We start from the raw sequence: 17743 nt of genomic DNA on the forward strand, positions 1-17743 counted from the left end.
TCAAATAATGACAGAAACCATTTGCTAAAATTATGTGAAACGAAATTAAAATTTGGTTTAAGAGTTAAGCTCATGGTTTTTATGGCTTTGACCAATCGTTTTCTTTAAAATTTTATCGACCTATTGAGTTCTGATTTCATTTGTTATACTTTTTGGAGCCCAACAACTTAGTGTCCCCATTTGAATATGCCAGTAATTTTTAGGAGTTATAGATGAGCCTAGAGAATTCTTTCAGTTGTTATCTAATGTCTCTAATGACTTTGAATATATTTGTTTTCAGAAAAGATCGGCAAATTTTTGAACTTTGCCATTATTTTATCTTTTTTCTCTCAATTTCGGGCGCAGCCGCCTCGATAAAAGCACGCAAATACCAATTCCGTGTGAGTAATACAATTTTGTTGGAATCGGTTTTTATTCAACTTATTTTTTCTTTGTTTTGATACTACGCGTTTTCAAATAATTTTTTTTTTCATTTTCACTTTTGAGCATAATTGCATTTTTTGGGGACCATTCGAATTATCACATTGTTGGCAAATCAAATTGAAAAAAAAAAATAAAACAAAAAATGAGCATCGTTGGAAAAATGAGTATCTGTATATATTAAAAGTTTTTGTTGAATAGTTTATGCTTTTTGGCCGGTGACCAAGTTATCTCGCAAAATTTTGTGGATTTTTGGTTATTTTTTTCTATGTTTCTCTTTCCTTTTGTTGTTGTCCGCCAAATACATGATACAGATAGGTCTCAATGATTTCCCCAGGACGTATAACTCCACCTAGATAAAGATTTCAGTTTATAGCTGTTTGTTTTAATGACTTTCAAATTAAATTTTTCAAATCCGTTTTTTTCAGCTGTCTCTTTTTGCTTTCAATTTGGTCACCATGCAACTCAATATCACTGATTATAAGCTCAATTCATCCACTTTTATTGCACTTTGTTGTGACTGATTGCTTCGGCCATTTATTTTCAAAATAAACTTTTGAGATTTATATACTGTTCAAAATTGGGTTTCTTTTTGATGTCGTGTCTGCGTTGTCCTTTCATAGGGAAGGCTAGTTGATGTTAGGTTGGGGAGGAAAGGATGATTTACAGTTCTTGAGGGCAACATCTATTTAAGTATAGTGACTTGAATAGTGTGATATCGTAAAATTGTTTGAAGTTTTGGCTTCTTTGTGTGATTGTTATGTATTTGTTATTTTGTTTTGTCGTGGCATGGTCTCATTATTAATAGGCTCAAAAGGCTTCCTGAGGTGTTGCAAATTAATCCATCGCTTTTTGTTGAAATCTTAAATCTGTCATGACTTTTGGAAATTTTTGTTTCCAAAACAAATTTGGGTTTTTGAGCTTTGTGATTTATTAAAATAGTTTTTTTTGGTCAAATTGTAGTTCATTCTTTGTAAACACAGGTCACAACCCGTGTGCAGTGAGCTATAAATTAACCCTTGTAACAATTTTAGCTTCAAATTTTCGTTCCTTGGCTTTTTTACTACTTTTGCAACGAGACTTCCTAAAATGTTTTTGAGACTTTTTTATATTTGTACATTTTAGAGGATTTTAGTTTTCTTTTTGGTTTATAACAATAATCGTAAGTCCCACTGGCTATAAAAATTTCCGCAATTGAAGATTGGATTTTGGTATGTCTCAATTGCTTCCTATGGAGTTATAAATGAAAATTTCAGTGATATCTAATGACATTAAGAACTGTGAAGTTAATTGTTTTCAAAAATAGAAACGTATTTTTTAACTTTGCACCTCTTTACTGTTTTTTCACTTTTTTTCGACCTGTTAACCAGTCGCATTGAGAACCGGTCCCATTTTTTTTCTAATGCAGTATAGGTTAAACTGTTTTGTTTAGATTTTCTCTGACGCGAGTTTGATTTTGTTATGATTCTTTTTATTGTAGACATCGAGTTGTGGTCGCAAATAATGTTTGTTTTTTGATTTTTTTTGTTGGTCATTTTTAGTAGCTCTGTTATCAAAAACTGTCATCGGCCCTCTAGCGTGACATTATTATATTCCATTGGTTGTTTATTGAATGATAACTATGTTTTTGATCTCTTCATCATTTGGTAGCCAATTACGTTAAGAATGTAGATGAGCGGGGTCGGAACATTATGTGCGTACGCACATTACCGAGCCTCCTTGTTTTGTATATATATAAATATATATATATATATATATATATATATATATATATATATATATATATATATATATATAATTGCTGCTAGAATATTTAAGGTGTGACAAAGGGTGAAAAGGACAAACCCTTTTCACCCTTTGTCACACCATAAATATTCAAGCAGCAATTTTCTGGAAATTTACTCATTTTATATTTTTTCTACTTAAAATTTATATTTTTCCGATTGCAACAATAAGCCCATTGGCTTGCTATGCTTTGAAAAATTACGGAAGTGTCTGTTCTCAGATGTTTAATAGATTGGCATCATTTATTCTTCATAGTTCGTTCCTTTCCGGACCTCTATTAGGAATTAGATTTTTACGGCGCAATTACATCCATGCATTGCTCGATTGACTGAATTATTCATAACTCTACCGTTTTTCCAAATCGACAGGTGGGAAGTATTGTGCCTTTTATAACCCAAAATAAACATAAAATTTTATAGAAATTTAGAGCATACACACCTAAAAGATCACGATGCGATGGCACAGCTATTCAGAACCCTTTGTCTGACAAAAATTTGGGGACACAAGAGAAAAGTGTCGGCAAAATTAAATTGCCGATTAACTAAACTTGCAAAAAAAAGTGTGAAATAACGACTAGAGAACAGTTTAAATTTTAAGTTAAACCTTTTGATATCTGTCGATGATAACAAATGATGGAAGTTATTGCATCGTTGGCAATAGCAGATTTACAACACTGTGATGATTATAAACATCTCAATGGTTGAAAATTAACACAAAACTACGGCATTGAATTGAGTTCAAACGTCCTCTGACTGAAAATCTGATTGATTTGAAAGAGCACTATGTCAGAGTACAAATTTAACAGCTCTACTGCTAGCGAGAACTTACATTTTTTGCTTTGAATTTATTTTTGCTTTTTTGATTCTCAAGCTCTTAAGACATAGAATATAAGGGCCACAAGTAACAAATGCTTTCTAAAAGGTTTTCATGTCTGAAATAGTCTTTACAGTAACTACAAGCAATACACTTTAGAGGCCTGCACCCGAAAACGAAGACAATACTTCCCATGTCATGATTTGAGTGATTTGCGTCCGAAACGCGAAATGAGAATCCGGGTTGGAGTCCCTGCCCGGCTCGAGAAAAAAATCGGAAAAATATGTAAGATAAGCGGTGAACAGTTGATTTTTTCACCTCAAATTTTGTACATAATGTTGCGGTGAATGCGGTGAAATTATGTAAGTTCACCGCTAGAGCAAGCGGTGAACTTACGAAAAGTCACCACATTTCACCGCCTACTACAAGTTATCGTCCTTGCACGGAATCGAACTTCTTACCTCCTGCATGTCAGCCACTTCTTCCACTTCGCCACTTCTCACTAAAAACTAGCATATTTGTTTTGAATTTAAATCATATTCACTCTACTTTGTAAAATTTACACGTTGAATTTTTGTAAGATTAGCGGTGAAATTACAAATTTTAGCGGTGAAATGTGGTGATTTTTTGCAAGTTCACCGCTTACTCTAGTGGTGAAATTCCATAATTTCATTGCTTAGAAAATGTTTCAAAGAGATGTATGATTATTCGTGGGTAAATTTTCAGTGCGTCTTTTAATAAATGTATCCTAACTTCGTTGAACAAAAGACATTTTGAGCCGTTTTCTAAGCAATGGAATTATGTAATTTCACCACTAGAGTTAGCGGTAAACAATCACCATATTTCACCGCTAAAATTTGTAATTTCATCGCTAATCTTACAAAAGTTCAAGGCGTATGTTTTACAAAGTAGAGTGAATTTATTTTATTTCACCACAAAGTTAACTTTGAATTTGTGTAATTTCATCGCATTCACTGCTGATCTCACACAATTTTAACACTTTTTTGTAAGCGGTCAGCTTTTGTAAATTCACAACTAAATTAATCAGTGAATTTTTGTAATTTTACCGCATTCACTGCTGTTCTCATACAATTTCAACAACTTTTTCTGAGCTTTGAAATTATGTAATTTCACCACTAAGTTAGGCGGTTAATTTATTTATTTTCCTGCTTATCTCCACTGATCTTCCCGCATTCACCGCTTATGTTACATAATTCGTAGACTTTTTTCAGAGCGGTGAATCTATATAATAATCGCGTGAACACATAAGGCGGCAGCACTGAGCAGCATGAGTTAGCAGTACTATCGAGGAGCACGGTTAAGCGGTTGCTTATTGGAGTTAATGGCCGAAAAAAAGTTCTTTAAGGTCATTGGCCGATTAATGTTTCTAAGAGGTCATTGAGCGAAAAATGTTACAAAAAAGTTCATTGAATGATAAGTGTTGCCAAAAGATCATTGAACCAAAATGTTGCTAAGAAGTTGTGTCATCTACAAAAAAATGCTGTGCGAAAAAGCCTGTTGTAGAAAATTTTTTGTTTAAGAAAAAGACAATAAACTGTGTTTTGATAAAAAAAAAACAATAGTGTCAAAAAATCATTATTTGTTCAGAAAAAGGTTTGTGGCCAAAAAATTCTTCAGAAAGCGGTTTGTGACCAAAAACTTCTTTTGTTATTGAAAACTTAAGTAATCGAAAATTCGTCAAGACAATTACGTTTTCTGACCAAAAAAAACATTTGAAAAAGTTTGTCTTGAAAAATTTGTGAAGGAAAGTCACTCACCCAAAAGTCAAGGATTAAAATGTGGATGAAGAAATTTCGTTTTGTCAATGTTTCCCTTAACGAAAGTTTTTCAATAGAGAAGAATGCAGCAAAGAAAAATTGTGAATTGTAAAAAGCCCAAAAGGTGCAGATGCAGAAACTAAAAGTGAGGTGCCAAAAAATTACATGAGAAAACTGAGCTATTGAAATAAATGCAAATTTTTTAGCGCTCAGTAGAGGATTTTTTCATATTAAGGGCTGTTATTAATGAATTATTGCATACAGAACTTGAGAGGTATATAGTTTGCATCTTTAATTTTTTCGAGTAAACTTTTGTTGATGGAATTAGCCAGTCCTCTAACTCAGCTCTGTGTTTGTTGACTTCTTAAAAACCTTTGCAAAAGCTTGCCAACGATTCCTTTTTATCAGCACAACCTTGGGCGCATCCATCGTGTTCTCATTAGCACATTTGTCTTTCTTATGAGAATCGGAATTCATTGTCTCAATCAGGATTTGTTTTTTCTTTTGAATTGTTGTATCTCTCCCTCTCTTCAATTTATTTCTCTATCTTTCTTTTTGTCTATTGTGCCGTCTGCTTTTTTTCTTCTCTTCAAGTGTTCTCTTAAACTGTGATGTTTTCTTTTTGCGCTTGCTCACTATCTTGCTGTTCTTGTACTTTCTCTCTCTCATGAGTTCGGGCTCTTTCGTTTTGCTGTCCCATTTTCCATTTCGTTCTATCGTTTTCGTTTTGTCAGACGTTTTTTCTCTCGCTCCTTTCTCTCTCTCTCTCTCTCACCCTCTTTTTCTTTCCTCGGTTGTTTACTCAATTCTTTTCTTTTTTAATTGTCTGTTTTTGATTCAATTTGTTGTTTCCTATTGTTTTTCTTACGGTGGGTTCCTGATTTTACTGTTTTTGTTGCATTGTCTTTCCTCTCGCATCGATTTCGATTTTTCCTTCTCCTTTTTTCGTTCATTTTCGTTTTTCGCTTTTCGCTCCCGTTGGCTTTCTCCAAGGCTCTTGTTCTTTTTTGTTCTCGTTCTCTGCTTTAAACATTATTTTGTTTTCTGTCTTTTGGGTTATTTTTCGTAATTTAAAGTCTATTTGCTCTTTGACTCATTATATATTTCGGCTGCTATCGATCTTTCTCTTTCTCTCCCTCTTTATACCTCATTCTGTCTGTTTTGTTTTTTATTGCTCTGTGAGAACGTCTATTACTCGAACTCGCATAAAATTTTTCTTTGACATATTTGGCTCTCTTCATTTTTGTTGGTTTGTCCAAAGTAGTTTTGCAAAAAAATTCATCGAAACGAACGCATGTACACCAGTTGTCACAAATAAATTTCCGATGAGAATATCAATTGTTTCAAGAAAAGAAGCATTCAGATAGCTTTTACAGACCAGCTATTTTAGTTAATTTCACCTCTAAATTCAGCGGTGAATTTATGCAATTTCACCGCTACCAGACGATAAAGTTTTTTTTTACGGCATTCACCGCCTGATTTATGTAATTTCACTGGATTCGCCGCTTATCTTACAAAATTTTTCACATTCACCACTTATCTTACAGAATTTGGCGTTGAATGGCGGTGACACCTCGACCCGTGTGTGGATCTCATCGATTGATCATAGAAATTTCAAAAACTCCATCCATGGTTCATCGGTGGCTCAACACCACTTTTTCTCTGATCATAGAGAGTTCATCTATGGGAAAGCTCTAATTTTTTCTGGTATTTTTTTAAATTGATGCAGCGATGCCAATGTCATTTTGCTCCCCCCACACCCACACCTAAAACTCCCCTCCCCCACCCCCCAACTATGATCCTAATGAAAACTTGTCTCACATCTTTCGGCATCAACAAATGGCAACAATCTCATGCAGTCCCAATAATGAGAACAGAAAGTCTCTAATGAGAGGTTGTGATGATGGTCAGGGTCTACAATTCGGATCCCACGGCGCCGTGTTGTCTTCCTTTAAAACTTGGTTAATTTTCGCGTTAAGGCTGTTGGTTAAAGCTGCAGCACGTTGTTCAGCTTCATTGAACATAGCTTCGATTTCACTGCGGCTAGAATCCGAATCGAAAAGTTGGCCGCTAGTGTTTATAGAAAGCTGCATTAAGGAATCGAGATGAATGTTCTCAGATAACTGCATGTCAGTTGATACTATACTGTCGTCTGAATCCAAGTATGAATGACGCAGATCGCTGTTAGATCTTCCTTCTCAAAAGTCATTATGGTGTCCGACAGCTGATAAGTCAAAGTTTAATAGTACAGGCCTGTGCGCGTTGGCCTTTACGAGAAGGCCCCGAATTAACCATTACATAACTGTATTTATAATCTAAAATCATTTGAAATCAGTTTTCTCGGCGGTATTTGTAAACAAATCGCAAACCTAATTTGGTTCGATTGAGCTTATTTTAATTTGCGGCAACGCCTTAATGAAGCGCCCTTCATTAATCTTGAAAAAGTTCTGTTGGGAGGCAAAAATATATCCCGATAATATATCCCAATATAAATCCCAACATATAAGTTAGGTTTTATCAAATTACACTGACTCATCGATTAATCTAGAAGTTACTATGAAATAACTATGAATCCCAACGACGAGACGCACTGGGATTCCAACCCGGGATGCCACTGATTGTTCTCGCTTGTGTTGGTGAAAACCTACCGTGACTGGAAGAGTCAAAAATGACGCATGAGGTGTCGGAAAAGACGAACAACTTTGCGTCTGGAGAGATCCGACATTCTCGCTGCTAGAGGGTTTGATGTTTATTTTGACCCAGAGCAATACACAAGCAATACTTTGCAATACATTCTACGTTATCCGCCATGTATGATTATTAAAATCCAAAATTAATTTCAGTCAAATTTACACTTCCATGTTTTCCTGTTATAAAGTGTTTTCCGTTACCATAGATACAGTTATATCGTTAAAGAAATTACGGAATGAAGTAAAACGTGAACTGTTGTTAATAGTGTTCCCCAGACATTTGAGAATTTTTATCGCGTAAAATCTTACAAATTTCATAAAAAATTGTTATATAAGTTCTTATAGGATTATGCGTCGCCTGATTAAAACTTTGTAAGACAATTTATCAGGTCTTACACGATAAAAATTCTGCCTGACAAAAAATGTTTATCCGATAAACATTTTTTGTCAGGCAGAATTTTTATCTTGTAAGATCTGACAAAAGTGAACTTTTATCGTGTAAGATCTTATCAGACCTGACAAAAATTTTTATCGTGTAAGACCTGATAAATTGTCTTACAAAGTTTTAATCAGGCGACGCATAATCCTATAAGAACTTATGTAACATTTTTAAATGAAATTTGTAAGATTTTCCGCGATAAAAATTCCCGGTGAGTCATAGCGCGGACGAATTTCAATCTTATAAGATCTCATAAGTATCTTATCAGATCTTACATGATAGTCAATCAACTATGATGCTAAGAAGGGTTTCACATTTTGTTTTAGGAGCTCTTTCCTTTTTGAATGAATTGTGAATTGATTCTTTCATCGCGCAGGCGACTGGAGAGCTCTTGCGCAGATCTGGCTTCATTTTGCATTATGCGGCAAAAAGTCTCAGCTCTGGGTATTTTAGTTTTTGAAAACTATTAGTCATTTCTGGTAATTGATCAAGTCAGCAGGCATGTGAAACAAAACAGTGGAGTGGCCCAGGAGCTAGTTTCCCAGTGTAAGTTTCACGTTAAGTTTTCCAATTGCCTGATGACCGGAATTGAAATATAACCTGCTAGCTCTGACTACGGGAAGTTATGTTTTTGATTTGAAAATAGCCTCAACGTTAGTTCTAAAATTTTAGTTTTCGTTATTTTAATTCCTTTTCTGAGAACTAAATTGGTCTCTTTTTATGGAGTTTTTAAGTAGCTTGTGCTCAATGCTCTCGATTTTTATTTGCTGAGAAAGTTTTCACCTCATTTATGAACATTGTTGAGCAAACGAGGCTTGCAGTTTAGTTTTCGTTTGGTGGAGCATTATCAGTAACTCAACTGCAATATCATCAACAAAATGAAAAGTTTCAACCTCAAAATTTGCAATTTTTGAGACATCATTTAGTAAAGCGGAGTCACTATTTTCCTCAAATGGACACCGGCTAGTGGGGGAAAATTTTCATGTAATTTTGATATTAACGTATAATTTTTTGATAGCTTTTTTAAGAATTATTTTTGTTTGTTTTGAGACCTGGTCTATTTGTGAAGGCGTCCATCAGACAGTAGCCAAATTTTTAAAATTTGCTAACTTTTGGGTTTCATTTTTTGTTTGAACAGAACACTAATTTAGCTGAGCAAGTTTTTGAAAACTTCCCATGATCTGTTTCAGTTGTTTGACTTTTATCCAAAAATTGCCACCTTGCAGTTGAAGTTAGTTTATCAACAAAATGGTTTTGATTACATTCCAAAACACTGAGTTTCCTGTTTCTTCAGCCTTAGTTTTGACTTCAGATTTTGAATTTGGCTATATTTTGATTTAAATCTTGTTCGGTCGATTTCGATAGAGGCATAATTTCTCGTTTTGTTTCGCCTCTTCGTAAAAAAATTTCACATCGAAGTTTTTGCAATTTTTGTACATTAAAAACAAAACCCGTCGGAGACATTTATTTTCTTCCCAGTCGAAAAATTGCGAGTATTTTATAAATATTTATAAATTTTTGGAAAATAATGGATAATTTAGTAGTAAATATAGTTTTTTGGAAAATAATGGATAATTTATAAAAATTTAATTATTGAACTTCTGGAAAATAATGCAAAAATTACATTTGTTTTGTATAACCGCTAACCGGTTAATCTTGACTGGGCGGAATATTTATATTTGGAGCAAATTTTTTTTTGCATTTTTTGAAAAACTATTTTAGGTTTTTTGCATTGTTGTGTGTTGTTACTGATACCCGATATTGTGTGCTTTTGAGTCTTGGTTTTCCTTTGAAACTATTATTTTCTTTTTATTTTCTAAATTTAGTTTTCTTGCTATCAGTAAAATTTTTAGAGCTTAGTTTAGCGGAGATCTGTTCCAATTTTTTCTGTTCCAATTTTTGTGTTGTTGCTGATACCCGATATTGTGTGCTTTTGAGTCTTGGTTTTCCTTTGAAACTATTATTTTCTTTTTATTTTCTAAATTTAGTTTTCTTGCTATCAGTAAAATTTTTAGAGCTTAGTTTAGCGGAGATCTGTTCCAATTTTTTCTGTTCCAATTTTTGTGTTGTTGCTGATACCCGATATTGTGTGCTTTTGAGTCTTGGTTTTCCTTTGAAACTATTATTTTCTTTTTATTTTCTAAATTTAGTTTTCTTGCTATCAGTAAAATTTTTAGAGCTTAGTTTAGCGGAGATCTGTTCCAATTTTTTGTGTGAAGGAAAAATTTTACTCGAATTTGTAAATTGAATCAAAATTTTATAAATGGTTTATAAAAGAGTCCAAAAAGTTATATCTAATTTATAAATTAATCCAAAGATTCACAAATATTCCAAAGATTTACAAATAATTTATAAATTAAAGCAAAAATAGCAAAAAAGATAAATATTCATAAAAATGAGGCATCATTTTTGCAAATTTTTATAATAAATTGATAAATTTTTATGAATTACCCATTTTTTTTACTGGGGCTCTAATGGACAGATGCGGACATGTGAAACTTAATAGTTTTCATTTCTTTTCTTATCTTCAGGCAAATTTTTTTGTGTCGGGACGGAGGCTGCATCGCGACCCCCAGGGCTAAAGTGGAAGCCGTCCAGTGTTAGTCTCTTTTGAAGTTCACTCGACTCCGTTTGAATAAATCTTGAGTTTCCTTTATTTTTACAACAAGTTACTTCTTAAAATAAAGAAGTTTTTGAAATTTTCCCGTAATATGCTTCTGTTGTTTTATCGTTATCTAAAATTTATAAAAATGAATACCTTGTAGTTGACGTTTGTTTTTCATTTACAATGATTTTGATTGTTTTCCGAAAAGTCCTTGTCGCTTGGATCGTTGGCAGACAATATGTTTTGTTCCAAAGCCGACACAAAAAATCATGTCCTGCTGCTTGCTAAAATTATACAATTTTTTGCATTTATCAAAGAAATTACTTCGTGATAAACATCTGTTTCGGTAATACTGATAACTGTATTATCAGTTATTCAATGGTTTAATACTTTCATCGTCAACCAAGTCTAAATTTTATGGTTTTTCTGTGGGCTTTTCTGTTTCTTTCTACTGGTTTCTACAGGTTTCACGTCAACCAAGTCTAAATTTCTGGCTTTTCTGTTGGCTTTTCTGTTTCGTTCTATTGGTTTCACGTCTTTTACCCTCAGTTTTTTCTTGGCTAATGTTGATGATTCTCTAACAACAACGTATATTAGAGCTGTTTTTTGACAACTCTCAACTTCATTTAAACAGAAGATGTGAGTTGTTTTTTGGTAGAGGAAATGAATGTTAAAGATTTTATTGCTAGACGTTGACAGCTGTTGAAAGTATAATGTTAATTGTTTAAGGTATGGAAAGATATACGTACCTCATCCATGTGCTGATTTACATCTTGGTTATTTATGAAATGAGTGAATGCAACAAGGAGCTAACACGTGCTATTTATACTAGATTTGACCCCAACTTTTCATATTGTTATAGGTGATATGATGACCCTTGATCTTTTAGAGAAATAAATTATCAGAGTAAATAGCTAGTTAAGATCGGATGTCAAAAGAAGTCAAGGAAGTTATAAATTAAAGGTGATCACCATGAATGTAAAAGTGCGGTAATTTGGGGTATAAATATGGACTGAATTTCGTGTTAATCGCCACAGTTGTCAACCATTATTTCTAATTTAACTATTCGATTACAAGATTTGTCTCTGCGTTCCCATTAACCGACAGGTTATGGGCCCAGAGCTTTTCTAAGTTAAGTAATCAACCCCCATCGTAAATAGAAAAACGTTGTTGCTGCGCCTCTTTGCTACATAAGAGGATCGCTGAAATCACTGGGGGAGGAAGACAGAGAAGACAAGGAGAGACAAGCCTTGTAGTCAAGAAGTGGCCAAGTGAGACCAGAAGAAGCAGGATCAAGAAGCTTGTGTAACTGGTTGGGGGACTTCAGTTGTGGAGTTGAAAGCTTGTGTGACTGGTTGGGGGACTTCAATTGTGGAGTTGGAAGCTTTTGTAAGTGGTTGGGGGACTTCACTTAAGAAGTGAGCAGTTTGTGAAGCTGGTTGGGGGACTTCATCTGTTGAGTCGAGAGCTTGTGTACCTGGTCGGGGGACTTCAATCGTGGAGTGCTAAGTGTGTGTAGCTAAGCAGTGGATTCTGCTTGTGAAGTCAAGAGTGAGTGCAGCTGTTGTGGGGGATCAAAAAGAGCGCGGAGGTTCAATTGTATAACAGAGCTGTCGGGGAACAGGGATTGCTTAGTATAGCTGAGAACAGCTCAGCTTAAACAACTGTTTCATTTTCAATTGTGTGTGCTGTGCTTCTGTAAGATACAAGTTTGGTCGAAAGGCACAAAAAGTTGGTGGTAAAACCTTTCTTAATTAGGACTAGGATTAGGGTTCGAGTACATTATCCTCGGAGGGTGTTGGTATCCTCATCCTGCTTAATCGCGGCAGAAAAACCCTGGCTCAATGTCAATGTGCTGCTTTCGATTTTGTCAAGGATACTACAGAACTCGAACAGAACACCAACTTCTAGATTAATTTAGTCGACCAAACTCTTTTTGCTTAGTGTTTTCTTTCTAACAAGTGCTAACATATTACAACAAGTGCTAACCTGGTGCTAAAAAGCATTTTTTGGATACACAAACATAACGAGTCACCGCTTCGTCGCCCTATAACACAGCCACCAACAGGAAAGAGATTCAAACACGCGTAGAAAGGAAAGCAGTTTTGATCTAAGTCCGAACAAGATTTTTTTTTCAGAGCCCGACCCTTTTCACAAAAGAATATTTACCTAGAGCAGTACTAGCTTAGAAAAACAAAGGACATAGTTGGGGCATCATAAGTCTTTGGTTCAGTAGGGAACAATTCAAGCTAAATTGTTAACTTGAGACGAACGGAAATTAAACGAAAGTAAGACAGGCCTAACAATGAGCTCAAAATTAGAAAGATTGGTATTCAGCGGGCGTGAGGATGATTTCTTGTATTTTGCTGAAGAGTTTGAGGCTCGTATGCACTCTTTAAAACTTGGTAAAGTTCTTAGTGGAGAAGCCTTCGGAAGAGCAACGTAGGCAAGCTATAGAAAAAGGGAGGGAAGAATTAGAAGAGAAAAAAAAGACATTGTGGTACGAGTTATTTCAGGCTTTAGACAAAACATCAGTTCTTTTTCTTAGACCACATAAGGGTGATGATACTAGAGCTTGGGATGTACTGTGTAAACACTTCAAAAGTTTTGAGAGACCCCAGCTACACAAATTGATAGCGCAATTAACTAGACTTAGGAAGAATTCAAGTGAGAGTATAGTAGATTATCTCACCAGAGCAGATGATATGCAATACAACTTAACACTAGTGAATAAAGGAATTAGTGAAAAAATGTTTGTCTCAATAATTCTAAAAGGGCCGGAGGAATATGAAAATTTCGCAACACTCGTGAAATACAGCAAAGACGAGAAAACTCTAGAGGAAATAAAACGAGACCTGATAAACTTCGATAATGAAAATTTAAAAACCAAAACAGAGAGCGTATTCTTTAATAAGGAACGGAAATGTTTCAACTGCGAGAATATGGGACATATCGCAAAAGAATGTAGGTTTAAGAAAACGATTCCTGAACAAACCAAAGCTTCTCAAATGAAGTGTGGTGAGCACGGACATATAGCTAAATTTTGTAGAAAACAACAGAAACATGAGAAAAAGTTTGTAAGTCAAAGCAAGAGAACCAACCAGAGGGGCACGCAAAATTTAGTTGAGGAGCAGAATTTAGAAGAAGAAGAAGAAGAAGAAGAAGAAGAAGAAGAAGAAGAAGAAGAAGAAGAGATCTTTTCCTTCTTTCAAACGTCGGAAAACAGCCTTGCAATTGAGCTAGTTTTAGACTCAGGTGCTACCAGTCATATGATTAAAGATGAAAGTTTATTCATAGATATAGACAAGGAGTATTCTGGTACCATCACTAATGCAAACAGCAGTAAAAGTTCAATTAGTGGGAAAGGAACAGTTGAGATTAGGGTTTTGGATTCTAATGGTTTAGCGCGAAAAATAAGATTAAATAATGCGTTGCTTGTTCCCAACAACAAAAGGAATCTGATATCAGTGTCAAAACTTAGGGAAACAGGCAATGAGGTCGTCTTTGGTGGGACTTTAGAAATACGAACTAAGAACGGAACAGTCTTCCCTTTCGAGGAAAGAGATAGTTTATTTATCTGGCACAACATTGATTACGGCGAGCAGTGCAACTTAGCAAATGGAGATCCTCTTAGTTTGTGGCATAAGCGTTTGGGTCATAACAAAGTTTAGCACATACACAAATTAAAAGATCACGCAGTGGGGCTAAAAGTAAACGAGCATGATTTAGCAAACTGTGAAGTTTGTCAGCTAAATAAATCAAAGAAACTTCCAGTACCAAGAGACTCAGGAACAAGAGCAAATGAAGTCTTAGAAATTGTTCATACCGACATATTAGGGCCCATCCAACCGGAAGCGGTTGATGGTCATAGGTATGCAATAGGGTTCGTGGATAGTTTTAGCATATATCAGGAACTATATTTTTTGAGGACAAGGGACGAGGCATTTGAAAAAGTTGAACAGTTCTTTGCAGACATAGGACAACCAGGAACCTTAGTTTGTGACGGTGCAGGGGAATATGTGTCAAATGACATAAAACAATTATGTAGACGAAAAGGCGTTAGGCTTGAGTTCTCGGCACCGTATACACCACAAGAAAACGGAAAGGTTGAGAGGAATTGGGGGACAATCACCCCAATGGCTAGATGTCTTTTAGAGCAGTCAGGTATAGAAAAAGATTATTGACCATATGCACTTAAAATGGCAAGTGAGATTAAAAATTTTTGTTTCCGTTCAGGTATTCAGAAGACACCTTTTGAGGCAATGTACAAGAAGAAACCTAACTTAGAATCAATCAAAGTGTTTGGTTGTTCAGCTTTCGTTCATGTTGAAAACAATTTTCGTGGTAAGATTGATAGAACTTCTCAAAAAGGAATAATCTTAGGGACTTCAGACAATAGTAGACTTATCTGGTAGGTATTCCAGATGACAAAGGGGTCTTTAAGGTTAGAAAATCTCGCAATGTAACCTTCAACGAAAACGAAATGTTTATTGAAGTCAAAGAACAGAAGGAGGAGATAGTCAACAAGCATCATTCAGATGGTGATAGAGATTTAAACCCGGTAGCTTTCCTTGGTGAAATTGTTAACCACGAATTGCTACCTAAGTCTATTGATGAAGCAATTAAGGATAATAACTGGTACGAGGCAATGAAGTTGGGATACAACTCATTAGTGGAAAATAAAGTTTGGGAACTGGTAGAGAACAAAGGAAATAAACCCATTGGTAGCCGCTGGTACTTTGCTCTTAAGTTTGGTCCTAGTGGGGAGATAACAAGGTATAAGGCAAGATTCGTAGCAAAAGGATTTAGCCAAGTTCCAGGTCGGGATTACAACGAAACCTACTCACCAACAACACGCCTCTCAACAGTTTGAGTACTGATAAGCTACGCAGTATATAAAAAGACCAAGTTAAAACAAATGGATATCAAAAAAGCTTACTTAAACGCTGACATAGAAGAAGAACTCTTTATGCAACAGCCCGAAGGGTTTGAAAAGTTTGACAAGCAAGGAAATCCATTAATTTGTAAGCTGAGGAAAAGTTTATATGGATTGAAACAGTCCGGTAGAAATTAGTACTTAACAATCAAAACTTTTCTCAACCAATTAGGTTTCACGCCGGCTATTCAAGATGAGTGTCTTTTCATAAAGAAAGGAGAAAATGGTATAGAGGGATTAGTGTGTCTTTTGGTTGATGATATGGTGATATTAGGATTGCAGGAAGACTTTTGTGAAAACTTTAAAAATAAAGTTAGTGAGCAATTTCAAATTAGCAGATATGGAGATCTTAGCTGGTTCTTAAATATAAAAATTGAGCGAACACAAAACGAAATTATGCTAAGCCAAGAAGCATATGTAGAAAAATTACAGGAGAAGTTAAACATGAGCGAATCAAAGACACTGGAAACACCTTTAGATGTTAGCCTGAAGCTATCAAAATTAGATTCACCATAGGCAGCACTGAGCATAGAGAAAAGCAGTCATGTGATTATAGGGGTATAGTGGGATGTTTGAACTATTTGGCATTAACAAGTAGACCAGATATTGTGCACGCAGCCAATTTATTGAGTTCGTTTGTTGAAAATCCTGGAAGGCGACGTTGGAATGCGGCAAAAGGGTGTTTACGTTACCTAAAAGGTACAAAATCAGAGATGGTTTTAAGAAAAAGTTAGAAACTGGAGTTAACAGGATTTTCAGACTCAGATTGGGCAGGCAACATAGACAATAGAAAAATTACAAGTGGTTTTTGTTTTAAACTTAATAATAGTTCAGGTGCAGTCAGTTGGGCTAGCAAGTTACGAAAGTGTGTATCTACTTCAACAGCTGAGGCTGAGCTTAACGCCGTAGTAGAGGCAAGTAAAAAAGCAGTACATTTAGTTAACCTATTACGAAAATTATTTTTAGAAATCCAGCAGCCAGTAAACGTCTTTGTAGACAACCAAGCTTGTATTGCTCTAAGTAAATATTCGATTAATCAGGGAAAGACAAAGCACTTTTCATTAAAAGTGCACTTCGTTCGGAATTTAGTCCAAAGTCGACTATTAGAGCTAATCTACTTACCTACCGATCGCATGCCGGCACACACACTTACAAAAGCATTGGGGAGGACCAAAGTATTACTTTTTGTGATGTTCTTCTCGGAACAAACACTTAACATGATAGGAGGAGTGTTGAAAGTATAATATTAATTGTTTAAAGTATTGAAAGATATACGTACCTCATCCACGTGCTGATTTACATCTTGGTTATTTATGAAATGAGTGAATGCAACAAGGAGCTAACACGTGCTATTTATACTAGATTTGTCCCCAACTGTTCATATTGTTATAGGTTATATGATGACCCTTGATCTTTTAGAGAAATAAATTATCAGAGTAAATAGCTAGTTAAGATCGGATGTCAAAAGAAATTAAGGAAGTTATAAATTAAAGGTGATCACCATAAATGCAAAAGTGCGGTAATTTGGGGTAATAAATACGGACTGAATTTTGTGTTAATCGCCACAGTTGTCAACCATTATTTCTAATTTAACTATTCGATTACAAGATTTGTCTCTGCGTTCCCATTAACCGACAACAGCTTCACTGCAAGATTTTGTGTAGTTGTTATTGATTTCATTGACAGAGGGTTGATTCGTGCAAAAACATCTGTACATCAGCACTCAGTGACGTGAGGACTCCAGAGTTTTTACGGTGTTATCTTTTGACTCTTTGGAGGCTTTTATAGTGTGTCGGCTTGGGTAGGGTAGTCGTCTTTTGTTGTATTTATTGTCGTTACTTATTGTTGTTTTTTTATTGTACGTATTCCGCTCTGATATAAGTATAATACAGATTTTTTTTTCTCATATTGGCTGTTTAGTTGATTTTTCAAGCCTCGAAACTAATTTTGCTTTTTAAAATGAAGTTATTGCCCAATTATTAATTTTTTTCAGAATACTATTTTAGTGCTCTCTGACACTATCCAAACCAAAATAGCAATGGTATTCAATCAATATTATGCAATTGATATAGTGTGCACAAAATGAGAACCGTCAAAAAAATTCCTCAAGTAATTCGACTCAATTTTCAAAAATTTACCGTTTCCTGTGGTGGTGAATTTGAGAGCAGATTCCAAAATTGGTTATTATTAAATAAAAGGCTTGGTTTAAAAAATATACCAAAAATGCTTATAATCGCACTGGTTCTTATATGATCATTAATAATTAAAAAGAAACGA

The 17743-nt window shown here is 34.9% G+C and overlaps 1 protein-coding gene across 1 annotated transcript in view; it reads left to right on the top strand.

Moving 5' to 3' along the window:
- Window positions 1-17743, top strand: part of LOC142357771 (uncharacterized) — a 406796-nt gene that overhangs the window by 107924 nt on the left and 281129 nt on the right. The window lies entirely within an intron of this gene.

The sequence above is a fragment of the Convolutriloba macropyga genome, chromosome 2 (genome assembly GCF_964194025.1).
Source record: "Convolutriloba macropyga chromosome 2, txConMacr16.3, whole genome shotgun sequence".
Classification (NCBI taxonomy): domain Eukaryota; kingdom Metazoa; phylum Xenacoelomorpha; order Acoela; family Convolutidae; genus Convolutriloba; species Convolutriloba macropyga.